The sequence below is a fragment of the Nicotiana tomentosiformis genome, unplaced genomic scaffold (genome assembly GCF_000390325.3).
Source record: "Nicotiana tomentosiformis unplaced genomic scaffold, ASM39032v3 Un00408, whole genome shotgun sequence".
NCBI classification, from domain to species: domain Eukaryota; kingdom Viridiplantae; phylum Streptophyta; class Magnoliopsida; order Solanales; family Solanaceae; genus Nicotiana; species Nicotiana tomentosiformis.
Genome location: NW_027174967.1, coordinates 3,584 through 22,446, shown reverse-complemented (window position 1 = coordinate 22,446; position 18,863 = coordinate 3,584). Strand labels below are relative to the sequence as shown.

Below are 18,863 nucleotides of genomic sequence, written 5' to 3'. Positions count from 1 at the left end.
TTATTTACCAATGGAACATCACCACCTTGTATGTTTTTATGAAATGGCTCCAACTTAGCAATGCTTTTAGGCAACTCCATGTCATAAACATGTATATAAGAATCAAAATAGTCAAAAGGTTCAATAACAAAGAATTTAACCAAGCTTTTATCTTCCACCATTCAACAAGAATAGATATCGCCAAAATCATGTTGGAATCCAATTGGATCTTTTGCCACAGTCTTTTGCACCTCACCACCCCTTTCAAAATGTATTTCAACACGTGGCTGCAAAAAGTTACAAGAACTAAAACAAGAAAGAGTTAATTGGTTAGGAAGTAAAGAAATTTGTTTCTTGCTTACACTCTCTTTGGCTTTTATTACAAGACTAACGTTTTCCTCACCCTTAGCCTCTTTTCTCTCACTAAAGAGTTTTTCTCTTTCTTCACTCAATCCCTCTTGTTTTTCTCTCTCTACCTTATATACATTTTTTTCTCATTGCCTTATCTCTTTTCTTTTTTCTCTAGATCACTCTTTACCTCACTTGACATCCCACTCTTTTCACTCAAGTCAACCTCTCCTTTTTCCTCTCTTGGAATGTCAACATGCACTCCCTTACTCCTCTCATTCTTTTCTCTCTCATGTTTTTCCACATTTTCTTTAACAATCTTTTCATCTTCACAAATTTGTGAGGGAGTCAAAGGCCCAAGAATGCATTTCTTCCCATTAACCTCAAAAGAGTATCTATTTTTTCCATACTATATGAAGCACTTTTATAGACATACCATGGACTTCCCAACAAGATATAAAAACTATTCCTGGGAATAACATCACACGAAATCACATCCTCATACCTTCCAATAGAGAATGGAAATAACACTATTTTATCCACCTTTACTCCTTTCAACATGTAGGGTTCAATAAGCTCAACACAAGGCAAGTTCAATTTCGGAACCATATAAGTTTTAATTAAGTTATAGCCAAATGCTTTGTCAATTCTAAGGGCATGAATCACAAACATCACTTTAGCTCTTGTTTGAAAAATAACTTTACCATTGTCTTCCTTCCATTCGGTATACTGTAGGTTTGACTTTTTAAGTTGTTGAGTCACAGCTCTCCTCCTTCCACTGTAACTACCTGTTTGAGACATCATGACATAGGTTAGAAGAAATATGTCTCAAATTTGGCTTTTACTTCTAATGTTCACTTATCTTGTCTTTTACCACTCAAAGCAACTCTTGGTCGTTAATCTTTAGATTTATTAATAAACCTTACTAGTCACAACCTTAGTCATAAGAATGTGGAGTTAGAAAAAGAAACGAAAAGTGAAGGACAAAACCTAGGAAGAATAGGAACTGGTTAGTAGAAGAAAAAATGAATGAATTTAAGAAACCCAAAACCCACAAGAATAAGGAAAGAAGTTACCTTAATCTTCAAGAACTAGGATCCACTCTTCTTGTTTCCTTTCTTGACTTGGAAACCAAATAATACTTGAATTCTGAAAATACAAATGAGCAATAACACTTTTGTTTAGGGCTGATTTTCATTTTTTTATACAAGAACCTTCCAAGATTATCAAGATTGAAATCTTGATTAGCTTATGCTCTGATACAACTTAAAAACAACACGATATGGGTCGAGGAGTTACTAAATAAAAACAAGAAACCGTGCCGAAACTAAAAAAATAAAGAAACGAAAAAAACGGAAATTAAAAATAGATTGAATTCAAGATGAGTTTCTTGAATTCAAGAAGTTTATTCTTGAAGTTGAATCCAAGAAACAACAATTAGCTAACGAAGAATTAATCGCCTTTGGTAGAGGATTAAAAACAGGAGAGTGATTGTGAAACAAGACCCTTTATAATAACAAGAATTACAATAAGCCTAAACTTATCACATTTCTTGAATACCTAGAAGTGATCTAAGATTTCGAAAAGGGTTTAATCTTATCACCTTAAATTGATTCTTTATGGTTGAAGAATAAATCCAAGAGCAGCCACACACAAGAGTACAAGAACAATCTCACAATTTTCGTTGATATTTTCTATCATGATCTTCCTAAAAACAAAGAATAAACCCCTTTATATAGAGAGGGAGTCACTTAATTCAACCAAAAGAATAAAGAAAGAAAGTCCTAGCTACTCTGGATAAAATGTCCAACTACCTTAGGATATGATGTTGAAAGTCAAAAACCAATCTTGGAAATCTCAAAAATATTTGAAAATGAAATAAAGTCCTAACTACTCTGGAAAAAATGTCCAACTACCCTAGGATATGATCTTGAAAGTCCAAAACAAATCTTGAAAATCTTGAAAATCTTGAAGGGAATTTGCAAGCAACTTGGCACCAACATGTACTCAACTTCTAGCACGATTATTGTACCCTTGTTTGACATAAAGTAAGTCCTTTCTATGTTATAAAAACGTGGCTTCATGTAAGACTTATTGGGCTGCAAGTTTGGACATATTTTAAGTGCCAAAATGGTCCAAAAGTGGGACTGATTAGCACCTTCTTCAAAGGATGTCTCTTGGGATCCAATACTCCTCTTCTTGGACATAAATTTGGGCCATAAAACAATTTTAACACCTATCCAATTCATATCCTTTGTCCTTGAGATCTTTCTCCCAATTAACAACTTCTTTATTTGCACTTGGAGTCTAATGACCTTATTTTGCAACTCTTTAGCTTGGCATCTTGTTAAAGGCCCTATTTGAGATTCCTAAGATTTATCCTTGTCCTTGAATAGAGTTGAGCTTCCTAGGATGCTATCATCATACCCGCGCCGCCCGCACATGAGAGTACCGAGTTCGTGCTGATCAGGTTCCGAGAGTTATGCCAGCACAACTTGTTAATTAGGTTTAGCATGAGCTTAGGCTAGAGGCATCTGAGGAGGAGCAACTAAGACTTGAGAGGTTCAAGAAGTATCAACCTATTACTTATGATCGTACACTTACTGAGGATGCACATGGTTTTCTAGACAAGTGTCATCAAATTCTGCACACCATGGGTGTTGTGGAGATGAGCGGAGTCGCCTTTACTACATTTTAGCTGTTAGGAGTAGCATATAGGTGGTGGCAGGCTTACGAGGAGGGTAGTCCAGCTGATGCAGCCCCACTCACTTGGGCTCAGAGAGGTTTGTCAGAGAGTTTGTTCCCCGGACCCTTCGAGATGTATGGCGCACAGTGTTTTAGCAGCTGCGTTTGGGGACTATGTGTTACGCCTCGCATTATTACATCGATGTTGCACTCCACGGTAATTTATTACGATGATGTTACACTCTGCAGTAATTGATTACGACGATGTTACGCTCCGCAGTAATTTATTACGACGATGTTACTCTCTACCGTATTTTATTACGACGATGTTACACCATGTAGTATTGTACGTCGAAGTTGCGATTTTGAGATAAAATACGGTCCGAGCTAAAATACTCGGTATTTATGGACTAGTACCATACAAGGTACCACATGGCCATGATAGTAAGGTGTACAAGGTATGTTAAAAGTGAGTAGTATTTCAAGTAAGTTGAGATAATTCTTAATTATTGGGTAATAGGATATTACCTAATTAATTAAGGAGTTATATGGATAATTGGGTAATTAATAATTTTTAGTGGGAGATTAATTAAAATCTTTGGATAATTAAAGATTTTGGGTGGCTTAACCCCACAAAAACGTGGCAGCATCCCCTATTACTCTTAAAGTGACTATTAAGTCTTACATAGGTGGAAAATTTAGAGGATTAAGTGGTTTACTCATCTACTAAGTGGGCCACACCCACTAAAGGCTTAAACATGAGATTCCATATTACTATGAGTTTCAAAAAACGTGAGATGCTATCTGATTATGAGTCTCTAAAGACTTAAATATGAGTTTCTAAAGGCTTAACGTGAGTTTCTTCAAATGTATTCATGTATGCATTACAAATTCAAGGGAATCTCTATACCAAAACAATTCCATACCAAAATTAGATAACATTGGTTGTTGATGATGTAAAGCGTAAATTGCAAATTCTAGAGAATCGGTTCAGGTATGTTAGGTCTATCCCTTCTTTCTTTTTGGCATGATCTATACGACACGAACGAAATGAACAAATGCACAACTTTCATAAATGACTTTATTCATAGAAGTATTAGAGATGCCTGTATTCTTGAATTCCTATATGTCTTATTATTCTATCGTCTGTTCATGGGTCTCAGAAAAATACGTAAGTTGAAAAAGTTTACTTCATAATATTAATCAGAGACATAATGGTCTTTTGACATTCCGAGAGATTTTATTGACGTATTTCTCATGCATTGCATTCATTTATACAAGTACATTGACCCATGATCAGACGGCATTATATACACGTATATATGTTGTTGGGACCAAACACACTCACGCAAGTATACGTGGTCGTCAAGTAATAAAGTAGTGAATAAAGTATCGTTCCCACAAAGACTTATGATTAACTTTTGACTAATTCAAACTCGAATAGCTTATCGATTCAAAATATTTCTGACAAAATATATAATTTTCTAAATTACTACCTAAAGGCTATCAAGTAATGAATTGCTAAGAATCAAACACAACACTTAAATAGTTTTGAATAAAAATCAATAGGATATAATATTCCAGGGTCACGGGTTATCTAACAATCATGTTGCATTTTTAGTTTAAAGTAACTAATTAATTTATCTGTATTGTTGATTCACAGGGTTGATATTACTCGTAAGCATCTGTCGAGTCCTTACTCACCTATGTCTATGGAATTAAGTTTAACAAGAACGCATTTACAATTTCTATATTGCAACCGAGTAAGGCAATTAGGTATATGTCTATCCTAATTGCGAATCCGTTCCCCGATGCCCGGGTTTAAGAACGTACTCTATTTAATTCTATATGCAATCTAGAGTTTCCACTTTCGAGTTCAACTCTAGATTCGTAGATAGTATTTCACTGTTAGCTACTCAGCAAAATAATTTAAAATAGAATTAAATAAACAACCCAATATGATAAAATCAACTTCGTCAATTTAAACTTCAAACATCAACATTCATGTATACCCATGAACCTAGAACAATAGGGTTCTTAGCCACTCATGTTCATACAATCATCAAAAATTGTATTTTCAAATATAAAATCAATGAATACAAGGAAAGGGATGGAAGAATTGATCAAATCCTTGCTTTTTAGTGTTTTGTGCCTCTCCTCTTCCTTTAAATCCGTTCCTCTCTTCAAAAATAGGTTTAGGTTGGCTTTTATATGAGTTGGGGGCGTCTAGGGGTCGAAATAACCGAGTCCTAGTCAAAAAGGAGAATTCCCGTTGTGAGCGTCCAGGCCAGCGTGGGGCGCTGGACCTGGCACTCAAACTTCTTTGCTTCTGTAAAGTGCGCCACAGCGAGCGCTCCACGCTGGCTGTGGCGCTCAACTTCCATTTCTGCAATTTTGTTCCAGTTTCGCTCCAATTCGCGCCCTTTCGTCCCAAATTGCATCCGAATGATTCCTACACATAGAAATACCAAAATTTAGCACAAACAATCATATTAAACATCTCAAATCGTCGAGACGTGAAAAAAATGTGAGGCGATATACACCAAAATATGCATTCATTAAGCCGATTATCAACACCCCACACTTAAATTCTTGCTCGTCCTCAAGTAATGGAACTATCTGAGCACTAAAGAGGACTTCACAATTAATTTAATCAATTCACCCTACCTTTTGACTATGATCGATGTCGACAATTAAGCATGAACACACAAATTTCACATTCTTCCCGTTTTTAAATAGCCCAAGTATACTCAATGTTTTTCAATCAACTCAAGCAACCTCTCCACAACCACCTTACCTCAAGAGATGACTTGTTACCACTAAGCATCCTCAACTCACGCACTCACTCAACACAAGAAAGTGTACAATATCACCAATCCGTCATGAGATCAAGTGCCCTCACCACAAGCAAAAGAGTGAATATCAAAGTAGTCCACAAATTTAAATATGTCATTGAACATAAATTAAGGACATCACACAATTGAACAACATTCACTTACTCTTACAAAGAATTCATGTGCATCCCGTGGTCGTACCATAAGCTTGCCCGTAGTGTACATCTCTACTAATCTAAGCTAGCTAAATCTAGGATCAATTAGGACTTTAAGGTTGTAATGTAGGCTAAGGGACGGGTAGGATACATTTAGGAATAGTGACTAACCCTCCTAAGCACTTTAATACACTACACTCATAATTCAAGCGCAATTGCTTCGCAACCCATTCACTTGTCATACACCATAACTAACATAGCCCTCTTTTTCGTCAAGCACCTCTATGGTTTCACTAGCATGAGTGAGACGGATTTGGAGGTGTGTCTTTCTACATTATTTGAACTTTTGTTTGCTCTTTCTGGCAAAACATTTCCTTTTTTTTTTATTTTTACAAACACTCCATACATTGGAGCTCATGAGCTAGTGACCTTTATTCACAATTTTAGTGTACCTTAAGGGCCCTTCCATGGTTCCACTCGAAAGTCACTTCCCAATCTCTCACCTTACTTCTTCTAGCGACTAAGTGCCTTAGGAGGTTAAGGTTCAACAATCTCACCTTAAGAACAATTAGGATTACGGCTTGTAATGTGGTTGCCAAGGAAACGGTCTATAGGCTCAAAGGGGCTAGCAATGGGAAAATTTTTATCTGTCAGTGACAAGCACCTTTATGGTCAAGCAAGAAACGCCTATGTCATCTCCTAGACTAGCACAACTTAATGATTTCGCGTTGATTAACACACGTGGCAAGTTCTAGACTGCACAGGGTAGCACAGAATATTAACAATCCTTACACACACATGGCACTTGACTCACTCAAGACGGTTTGGTGTGACTCCCAGGTCAAGCAAGCATATCAAGTTGAGAAGTTTTTAAGCAACACTGCACTAGGTGGCATACAAGTCAATCAACTAAGAAAAAGGCGTCAAAGAGTAGGCTACTTAATTTACTTAGGCATAACAATTCAAATCATATATGCGGGAAGACAGAGCGCATGCCCTAACTTAATTTACCAACACCAAACATGTCAACAGGTACCTCAGATCAATCTCAGTTTTCTCCCTTATCCTACTTCTAAAAAGAAATAAAACAAAACAGCCGGTTCGAGCTACACCCTTGGAAAAGAACCGGCGTTCAAAGAAAAACCAAGGGATACTACTCATCCCTCAGGAAAAGTGTCCAATAGATCCATCGTCGGGAAAAGTCTTTGGTTTTTTTTTTATTTTTTTTTATTTTTATATGTTAGTCTTAAACTAAGCTAAAAGGTGAAAGAGAAAAAAAAAATAAAAAAAAATAATAATAACACTAAAAATTTCAATTCAAGGAGTATTCCCTCCACCCCACACTTAAATAAGGCATAGTCCCCGATGCTAAATAAATTCGAAAATAAAGTAAGGTGTAAAGAAAGAACTCCCTGCTAGTCGGAGTCTGCCTCATCAGGATGCCAACCAGTGGCGGCAATGTGCGCATCATCATCCCCAAAGGGTACCAAAGCCATTGGTCCCATATCGTCATCATCATCCGCATTATCAGATTCTTCGTCAGTGTTTTCGTCCTCAGATGGATGAACGGGACTACCTGGTGCTATGCCCAACATCTCCTTGGAAGAACTGGAGAGATCACTTCGCATCTGCGCGCGCTCCCCATGTGACACCCCAAGCTTGCTCATAATAACATTGAGGGATTTGTAAAGATACCTGTTGAAATTTTCGTCCCTCTCATTCCTAGCAGCTTGGGTGAGCTTGGATGTGGGTTCTAGCATGGATGTGATGTCTAACAATATTGTGGGTGCCTCCACTACCTCGTCATAGCTAGGGTACTCTGGCACCCCATGAGAGAGCATGTATTGTGTTAAGGTGTTGCCGAAGAAAAACCTTTTTATCCTTCCTCCAAAACGGGTGCGGGCCATTTCCCTAAGCATGAGCTCACCCACATTTATGGGGCGCCCGGTCATCAAAAAGTAAATCACACACACTCGAGCTCGAGTGCACTCAGTAGTATGTTCAACGGGCATTAATCTAGCTTGCAAAAAATTTTGCCAAACCTTGGCCGTTTTGTTGAAGTCGAAACGGAGCATTTCAAGGTGAATATTGCCCTTAGTTCGCGTCCATCTTGCATTAGAATCAACGCCACAAAGAGTGTGACGTATTGCTTGGTAGTTTGGACTTTTGACGAACTTTCGAAGCCTTCGTGGATTAGGACTATCCACTCCCAAAAATTGACACAAGGCTTCCCTATCCATTGGAATTTCCTAACCTCTGACCCACAATATGTCATTTTTCTCGTTCCAGTTAGCCTACAACTCTCTTACCATGCTGAGATTTGCCGGGCCCGGACATTCGAGGAGCTTATCCATCTTCTTTGCAATCAATGTAGCAAGTATATCTGGGAAGTTCCGTTATAAAGCTTTCACATTTATCCCCATTTCAGATACATATCGCCCATATGGAACAAAAGTATCATGCCATTTGATGGCGTCCTCCCGAACAAGTTCCACTCGAGGCCGTGATGGCCTTTCAGACCCACTAGCCTATTGCTTTCCTTTGGCTTGTCGGGAGGAGCTCTCGCCTTGCCTGCGTTTCTTTGGAGGGGGAGCAGTAGTGGAGGATTTCCCCACCCCTTTTCCTTTAGCGGCATCATCATGTGCCATAGCAACCTACACATGATAAACACAAAGATGAGAATGAATCAAGAGACGTTGCCTAAGGTCATCGTGAGAGGCAAGATGACCCCACACTTAAAACCGAAGGTTATGTATAAGCGAATCATAATATTGATCCAATGTGCACCAATGTGTCATCACAAGGCTATAGGTACTTAGACTTCCCTATGCCATAAAATTCAATTAGCCTATCACGGCCGTAACTTAACTATAGTGCAAGCATAACAAAGTTAAAATCTACATTACTACACTAACTACACTTACAAAAGTTTACAACAAGAGACAATACCCCCACAACACCCCACACTTCACCCAAACTCATATATAACTACACTCGGCTACTTAGACTTCACCGGTGTTCAAATTTACTCTCTTAAGCATTTTAACAAACACCTTGTGGGCATCAATTGTGCTCTTCTATTTCAACAATGGTGGGAGAAGGTGGCCCTCCCAGATTTACATGAAGTAGAGGGAATTATAATTTACTACTTCAAACACAAATGCTCAACCAATGTTTTGCACCAATTTCGTGTATAATCATTCCACCCACAATAACATCCAAATATGTTAAAGAAACCTAGGGTGTTGGAAGATGGAGGGAGAGAAATAAGACTACACTACTCTAAGAACTTCCAAAATACAAGAAAAGAGATAGGAAGAAAAACATACCTTAGAGTCTTGAGATGGAATTGAGCAAGAGATATTGAAGAATATTAGAATTTGAGAGAAAAGGGGAAGAAGAAGAAGAAACCGACCGTGTGTTTTGAAGAATGGGGGGTTTTGGGTTGGGTTGTCTTAATTTAGGTGGGGGAATGGGTTTGGGTAATTGGGTATGGGTTGGGTTGTGAGTGTATATGGGTAATTGGGTAATCGGGTAGGGTATTTTTAATTAAATAAAGAAAACGAAAAATAAAAATAACAGCTACTTACCTGTACCGCCAGCCCAGCGCCCCACGCTGGGGCTGGCACTGGAGCATTGAGGACACTGTAAAGTGCACCCCAGGCAGCGTGGGGCGCTGGCCTGGGCGCTCACTTCGGCGAAATATTTTTTTTTTCGACTATCCGAGCACTCGATATATACATTACACACATTCCACACCATTTCAACCTACAAAGAAAAAAAATTGTTATGGCCTACAAAAGAAAAGAAAAAAAAACTATGCTATGAAAGCGGTAAAAAATTGGGTTGCCTCTCACCGAGCGCCTAATTTAACGTCGCGACACGACTCAACACATGTTTAAGCATCATCTAAGTTCACTGAGGTCTTGTGACGTGCAATGTCACCACCCCAATAATGTTTTATTCTCTGGCCATTTACCAAGAAGGTACCACTTGAGCTCTTATCACGTAGTTCCACCGCTCCGTGAGGCCTCACACTTTCCACAACAAAAGGACCTGCCCAACGGGACTTAAGCTTTCCAGGGAATAACTTCAACCTTGAATTGAACAAAAGAACTTCTTGACCCGGCTCAAACTCTCGATGTTAAATGTGTTTGTCATGCCACCTCTTTGTCTTTTCTTTATATAATTTGGCATTTTCATATGCATGCAATCGAAACTCATCAAGCTCGTTGAGTTGCAGCAACCTATTCTCACCAGCTGAGTCCATATCCATATTTAGCTTTTTGATCGCCCAATAAGCTTTATGTTCAAGCTCGACTGGCAAGTGACATGCCTTCCCATAAACTAACATGTACGGAGAAGTACCTATGGGAGTCTTGTATGCAGTTCGATATGCCCATAATGCATCGTCCAGCTTTCCTGCCCAGTCTTTTCTATTTCCACTTACTGTTTTCTCCAGAATCTACTTTACCTCTCTGTTTGAAACTTCTACTTGACCACTTGTTTGGGGGTGATAGGCAGTGGAAACTTTGTGCTTAACTCCATATTTTGCAAGAACATTATTCAGCAATTTGTTACAAAAGTGAGTTCCTCCGTCGCTTATCAACACTCTTGGAGTCTCAAAGCGCGTGAAGATGTGCTTCTTTACAAAACTTACCACTACCTTTACGTCATTAGTAGGAAGAGCAATGGCCTCCACCCACTTAGAAACATAGTCGACCGCCACCAAAATGTACCTGTGACCATTAGAGTATGGGAACGGTCCCATGAAATCAATCCCCCAAACATCAAAAAGCTCTACTGTCAGAATATTTTGCAAGGGCATCTCGTGCTTCCTTGTGATAGTTCCGGTTCTTTGGCATCTGTCACAATTTTTAACAAAGGCATGTGCATCCTTAAATAATTTTGGCCAATAGAAACCTGATTGTAGCACTTTTTGGGCGGTTCTATCCCCACCGTGATGACCTCCATATGGCGAAGCATGACAGCCATGCAATATTGCATTCATCTCTTCTTCAGGAACACACCTTCGCACCAACTGATCTACGCATTGCCTATATAAGAATGGCTCATCCCATATGTAGAGCCTCACATAATGTAAGAATCTTCTTCTATTATCAGGTGTTAATTCTAGTGGTGTCACCCCACTTGCAATAAAATTTACATAATCTGCATACCATGGGGCTTCACCTGAGGTGACTGCTAATAGCTGCTCATCAGGAAATGTTTCTTTGATTGACTCTCCTTCAGCTATATGGTTCCGACTTTCTAATCTGGACAAGTGATCAGCCACTTGATTTTATGTCCCTTTTCGATCTCGGATCTCTAAGTCAAATTCTTGCAAGAGGAGGACCCAACGAATCAGCCTCGGCTTGGCATCTTTCTTTTCAAACAAGTATCTGATAGCTGAATGATCTGTGTAGACGACAACTTTGGTTCCCACTAGATAAGATCCGAACTTGTCAAATGCCCATACCACTGCAAGCAACTGTTTTTTAGTAACTGTATAATTCATCTGAGTTGGATTCATAGTTTTGCTCGCATAATAAATGGAGTGAAATATTTTATCCCTTCTTTGCCCCAAAACAGCTCCGATTGCTATGTCACTTGCATCGCACATCAACTCATATGGCAGTCCCCAATCTGGGGCGATGATAATTGGTGCAATCACCAACCTTCCCTTCAGCTCCTCAAATGCTTTCAGACATGCATCATCTAACTTGAAGGTGACATCTTTATCTAGAAGCCTGCATAATGGAGAAGAAATTTTTGAAACATCTTTAATGAATGGACGATAAAAACCTGCATGGCCCAAGAAACTGCGAATGCCTTTGACGGATGTCGGTGGGGGCAATTTTTCAATCGCCTCCACCTTTGCTTTATCCACCTGTAAACCATCTTTTGACACTTTGTGCCCCAAAAGTATACCTTCATGTGCTTTTGGGCGGTTCTCTCTTCACACCTAGCTAGCACTTTATCAAGGTTCGTTAAACAATTATCAAAAGAACATCCAAACACAGAAAAATCATCCATGAATACTTCTACAAATCTTTCAACCATGTCAGTAAAAGTAGCCATCATACACCTTTGAAAAGTCGCAGGTGCATTACAGAGACCAAATGGCATTCTCTTGAACGCATACGTGCCACAGGGACATGTAAATGTGGTTTTCTCTTGGTCCTCTGGGGCTATAGCAATCTGATTATACCCCGAATAACCATCTAGGAAACAGTAGTATTCCCGTCCTGCTAACCTATCAAGCATTTGGTCAATAAAGGGGAGGGGGAAGTGGTCCTTTCGGGTGGCTTTGTTCAATTTTCTATAATCTATGCAAATTCTCCACCCAGTGACAGTTCTTGTAGGAATTAAGTCATTATTTTCATTAACCACTACAGTCATCCCCCCTTTCTTTGGCACACATTGAACGGGGCTTACCCATTTGCTATCAGAGATTGGGAATACAATACCTGCATCAAGCCACTTAATCACTTCTTTTCTTACCACCTCTTTCATGATTGGATTTAGGCGGCGTTGTTGCTCTACACTTTGCTTGTGTCCATCCTCCATGAGGATTTTATGCATGCAGAAAGCTGGACTAATGCCTTTGATGTCAGACATCGTCCACCCAATTGCTCGCTTGTGCTCACGTAGCACTCTCAACAACTTTTCTTCCTGCAATTTAGACAAGTCAGAAGAAACACTAACAGGTAAAGTGTCAGAACTACCCAAATAAGCATATTGAAGGTGAGGGGTAGGGGTTTAAGCTCCAATTTTGGAGCTTCTTCAATTGACGGCTTTGAAGGGGGGCCACTTGGCCTATTCAGGGGCTCAAACGGGTTTATTCCTTGCATGTAAGCACATGATGCATCTAGGATATGCATCATCTCCTCAACCTCATCATCAATCTCCAAGCTATCAAACATCATGATTGCTTTTTCTAGAGAATCGTCTAGATATACAATCGTGTCAAGAAGTTTTTCATCCACCTTCACAACAGATATCATAGAGAGCTCCTCATAGTGGCGGGGAAGTTGGATCGCTTTGTATACATTAAAAACTGCTTCCTCGTTGTCCACCCTCATAATCATTTTTCCCTCTCGCACTTTAATTATTGCATCACCAGTAGCCAAGAGAGGTCGTCCCAATATGATTGGAACTTGTTCATCAGCCTCAAAATCAAGAATAATGAAGTCAGCTGGGAAGATAAATTTCCCAATTTGTAGCAATACATCTTCAATTACTCCTTCAGGGTAGGCTATGGACCTATCAGCTAATTGCAACATCACAGTTGTTGGTCTTGGAGCACCCAGACCCAATTGCTTAAATAATGACACGGGCATTAAATTTATGCTTGCCCCCAAATCACAAAGGGCACGACCCACGTTAATATTACCAATTTGTACAGGGATGGTGAAGCTGCCAGGATCCTTAAGCTTTTGAGGAAGCTTGTTTTGGACCCTTGAAGTGCACTCCTCAGTAAGTGCAACTGTTTCGAACTCAGTCAATTTCCTCTTGTGAGCCACTATATCTTTTATGTACTTAGCATATTTTGGGATTTCACGAAGTACATCCACCAACGGAATATTCAATTGAACTTGGCTTAACATAGAGAGAAATTTATTGAACATGCGATCATCATTCTTTTTCTGCAATCTCTGAGGGAAAGGTGGTGGTGGCCTTACAGCCTCCACTGGCTCTGAACTTGCATCATTTTTCTTTGACTCGTGTATTGCCTTAGGGATTAGCTCCCTCTCAGGTATAGGACTGTTCTTTCTCTTCTTTGGCACTTCTTCTAGTTCCCTCCCGTTTCTGAGTGTAACTGCATTAACTTGAGGGTTCTTCTTTGTATCACTGGGAAGCGCGCCTGCAGGTCTAATATTTTGATTTGCTGCTAACTGTCCCATTTGCCTCTCAAGATTTCTGAAATCGGTCCTGAGTTGTTGATTATCAAGCAACAACTTTTTCAGCAAGTCATTCGTACTCTCTTCTGTTTGTAGGGGTGGTCTCTGAGGTTGATTGAAATTTCCTTGGGGCCTATACTGGTTCTGATTCTGTTGATTTCCTCCCCATGAGAAGTTAGGATGATTCTTCCAATTTGGATTGTAGGTATTCCCATATTGCACATGCTGATTCATTGGACCCCTACTCTGTTGTCCCACATAGTATATAGACTCAGGATTCGTGGGGCACATGTCACTCATATGACTGTCACCACATAGTTCGCAACAAATAGACATCTGTTGTACATGTTGCATTTGTTGTGTTTGTTGCGTGGTCATTCTATTCATCTGATTTGCCAATTTTGCTATATCGGCTCTCATGGCGGAGAAATCATCAAGCGCAATCAACCCGGCTGCCTTCTGTTTAATTGCCCTTCTTGAATCCCCCTCTCCTTGCCAATTATGGTCATTGGCAGTGAAGTTATTTAGCAAGAGTTGTATTTCACTATACGGCCTCGCCATGCAACTACCCCCACAAGCTGAGTCAAGATTCATTTTTGATGTTTCATCTAACCCATCAACAAAAGTGTGACCCAATACCTCATCAGTCTGACAATGATGCGGGCAGTCTCTGAGTAGCTTCTTGTATCTTTCCCAAGCTTGACGAAGTGTGTCACCATCCCGTTGTTGGAACCCAAGAATTTGGCTCCTCAGGGACTTTGTCTTCTTAGTTGGGAAAAACTTGATTAAGAATTTCCTTGCTAGATCATCCGAAGTGTGGATTGAGTTTGCGGGCTCCTTTTGCAACCATTCCTTAGCTTCCCCCAACAGTGAAAAGGGAAATAGTGTCAGCCTGACATAGTCCTTGGAAACGTTCGGATAATTGTAAGTGTCCGTAATTTCCAAGAAGTTCTGAATGTGCCTCTGCGGGTCCTCATGAGATAGACCCACATATTGTCCTGTGGACTGAATCAGCTGTACCATGTACTGTTTGAGTTCAAAATTCCCAGTGATATCAGGCTTCATAATAGCCTGAGTCATATTCGCAAGATTGGGCCTTGCGGCTTCAATCACCGGACGCTCTTCATTACCTGCCATCTCTATTGGTTGTGGTTGAACTACGATGTCCAACTCTCTTTCTATTCTCGTTCTAGCTTCGAGTTCCCTTCTCACTCTATGTAGTGTTCGTTCGATTTCTGGATCAAGAGGAATGAGGTTGTTTGCACTTCTACTCCTCCGCATTCAAGAGAAGATCCTGCGTTAACACAAACAAGGCAAACTGAAAATTAAAACTTGAACAAATAACTAATAAAAGCTTAACTTAGTCAAGAAGCTAATTTCTAAGTCCCCGGCAACGGTGCCAAAAACTTGTTGGGACCAAACACACTCACGCAAGTATACGTGGTCGTCAAGTAATAAAGTAGTGAATAAAGTATCGTTCCCACAAAGACTTATGATTAACTTTTGACTAATTCAAACTTGAATAGCTTATCGATTCAAAATATTTCTGACAAAATATATAATTTTCTAAATTACTACCTAAAGGCTATCAAGTAATGAATTGCTAAGAATCAAACACAACACTTAAATAGTTTTGAATAACAATCAATAGGATATAATATTCCAGGGTCACGGGTTATCTAACAATCATGTTGCATTCTTAGTTTAAAGTTACTAATTGATTTATCTGTATTGTTGATTCACAGGGTTGATATTACTCGTAAGCATCTGTCGAGTCCTTACTCGCCTATTCAAGCTAACTTAATACCTATATGTCTATGGAATTAAGTTTAACAAGAATGCATTTATAATTCCTGTATTGCAACCGAGTAAGGCAATTAGGTATATGTCTATCCTAATTGCGAATCCGTTCCCCGATGCCCGGGTTTAAGAACTTACTCTATTTAATTCTGTATGCAATCTAGAGTTCCCACTTTCGAGTTCAACTCTAGATTCGTAGATAGTATTTCACTGTTAGCTACTCAGCAAAATAATTTAAAACAGAATTAAATAAACAACCCAATATGATAAAATCAACTTCGTCAATTTAAACTTCAAACATCAACATTCATGTATACCCATGACCCTAGAACAATAGGGTTCTTAGCCACTCATCTTCATACAATCATCAAAAATTGTATTTTCAAACATAAAATCAATGAATACTAGGAAAGGGATGGAAGAATTGATCAAATCCTCGCTTTTTAGTGTTTTGTGCCTCTCCTCTTCCTTTAAATCCGTTCCTCTCTTCAAAAATAGGTTTAGGTTGGCTTTTATATGAGTTGGGGGCGTCTAGGGGTCGAAATAACCGAGTCCTAGTCAAAAAAGGAAAATCCCCGTTGTGACCGTCCAGGCCAGCGTGGGGCGCTGGACCTGGCGCTCAAACTTCTTTGCTTCTGTAAAGTGCGCCACAGCGAGCGCCCCACGCTGGCTGTGGCGCTCAACTTCCATTTCTGCAATTTTGTTCCAGTTTCGCTCCAATTCGCGCCCTTTCGTCCCAAATTGCATCCGAATGATTCCTACACATAGAAATACCAAAATTTAGCACAAACAATCATATTAAACATCTCAAATCGTCGAGACGTGAAAAAATGTGAGGCGATATATACCAAAATATGCATTCATTAAGCCGATTATCATATGTATGTATATATATGTGTGTGTGTGTGTGTGTATATGGGATATGGGGAAAGGTTACGGCATTATATACACACCACCACCTGATCAGCTGGTATACATTGATGATTTGCCCACAGTGGCTGAGATGATATGATGGGATTCCCTCAGAGGCTCGATGATGTTAGGAACGCATATACCTATGCATGGTATGACATTTATACGAATATGCATAACATTCTAAAAATTAAATGATTCACAGAGCTATGCAGACTTATATGTCTAGTCTTTTACTCCATGTTTCTCTCATGTCTATTATTTACTAATTTTCATTCCTTACATGTTCGATACATTATTTGTACTGACGTCCCTTTTTCCTGGGGACGCTGCGTTTCATGCCAGCAGGTCTCGATAGACAGGTCGAATGTCCTCAAAGTAAGCGATCAGCTCAGCGGAAGATGTTGGTGCACTCCATTTGCTCCGGAGTTGCTTGTTTGGTCAGTATGATTTAGATGTGTATTGTTTAGTATGGCGGGGATCTTTCCCGACCTTTATGACAATTATGTATTTTTAGAGGCTTGTAGACAGATGTCATATATATGAAAGACTGTATGGTCTTGTCGTCCTATGTTCAGTGTACGAGTGATTATTTTGGTCTTATAGGCCAGTATGTGATATCTATAAGTTTATTCCCTCATGCTTTACTACGGTTCATTTACCTATGATGGAATGATATGAAAGATACATTATGTTGGTACTTGGTTGAGTAAGTTACCGGGTGCCCGTCACGGCCCATCAGTTTGGGTCGTGACAAAAGTGGTATCAGAGCAGTTCTGTCCTACGGTCTTGTTTATGGGTGTGTTGTGCACCACACTTATAAGCAGGAAGCTACAGGGCATTTAGGACTCTCACTCTTTCTTCTTACTCTAGATCGTGTGGTAGAGCTCAGTTGTAAGAACTCAATTTCCTAAACTCTATCTTATTCATAATACGACGATGCCTACATCTAGAATGATGGTTGGTAAGAGATTGCATGTGGCTGTGAAAGAGTTGAGTCTGAGGGACTCGATTTTGCACGATTCTTATGATTAGTCAATGTAAGGTCTTCAGTAGATCATGTGTTTACTAAGACTTGTAAGCCTTTTGATAAGGAGCCTTAAGGCAGAAATATCTATCCACCTCTATGGTGAAAGGCAATGAGAAATTCAGAAGATAGATACAAGTTTCAACAAGTAAAAGAAGCAAGATGAAGAAGGGTACGAGCCGCCCAGTTAATTAAGATTATCAGTATTTAGAATTTAGGCACAGGAATGTAAGCCTTTTGAGTTACCTTCAACAATAACAGAGGTATGTATAATTTGGCCACACTCATTTTAGTTATACCTTATTGGGGGCTAACAAGTGTAGTTTAAGAAAAGGACAGGATATCAGGATCCGGCTGGGGTTAGAGTAACCCAAAATGGTGAATTGATTGTTTGTGTTAGTTGACATTTCCGAAGGATATTACAAAGGTGCTATTAGATCTCCTTCTGAGGCACTCAGATGCTGTACTCTAGAATATTACAATTAGATGTGAATACTACCATGATCAAAAAAATTCAGAAGATAGGCACTGAAAGCATGGAAGGGATAAATATTACCTTATTGTGGCTCGCGTCCCCTAGTAGAGCGAGAATGTTAAGCAAACCCAAGAGCCACTGGATGGAGTAAAGGGGAGCTAAAAGCAAAAGAATGTCTTGTTCGTGTTTTCAGAATAAAGTGATAGACATAAATGTTAGCGGGAAATAAGAAGATAGTTAATAAAGCATTTTGAGTAAGATGTGATTCATGGATGATAATGGTATATCAAAAAGATGACAGTATTATAGAATCTATAGTCAAGTGAAGGAAATGACGGGAGGTGACAGGCCTTGAGATAACAAAAGAGTATAGGCCATAAAGTCATATCCTCATTTCGAGAAATAAGTTCGTGACTCCAACGTGATTACCAAAAAGGTAAAATTAGACACCAGAATTATAAGAAATCAGCATGGACTGATGAACAAGATAAATTAAACATGAACTAGGGACTGAGTGATTGGATAATAGTCGGCATCATGAGAATTTCAGATTTCGTTCCGCCGATAATAGAATGGACAACAGAAGAAGATTGATGAGAAATTCAGAGAATGGTCATTCAGGAAGACGCCTCCCTAAAGCAGGCAATGTGAGCAAAGTTAAGCTTAAGGGACTGCATGTGCCAGTTGCACTAAGTGTCACCATCGCGAGTAAGGAATTTTGTTATCCTTGGTACAGAAGGATTA

The 18,863-nt window shown here is 39.4% G+C and overlaps 1 long non-coding RNA gene across 1 annotated transcript; it reads right to left on the bottom strand.

Moving 5' to 3' along the window:
* Nucleotides 1-372: 372 nt before the first annotated feature.
* On the bottom strand, nucleotides 373-2,016 carry LOC104100409 (uncharacterized). Its single transcript, XR_687236.4, has 3 exons — nucleotides 1,931-2,016; nucleotides 1,404-1,476; nucleotides 373-1,115 (listed from the first exon to the last, which is right to left on the bottom strand). It is a non-coding gene; the product is annotated as an uncharacterized lncRNA (long non-coding RNA).
* Between the last annotated feature and the right edge of the window lie 16,847 nt (nucleotides 2,017-18,863).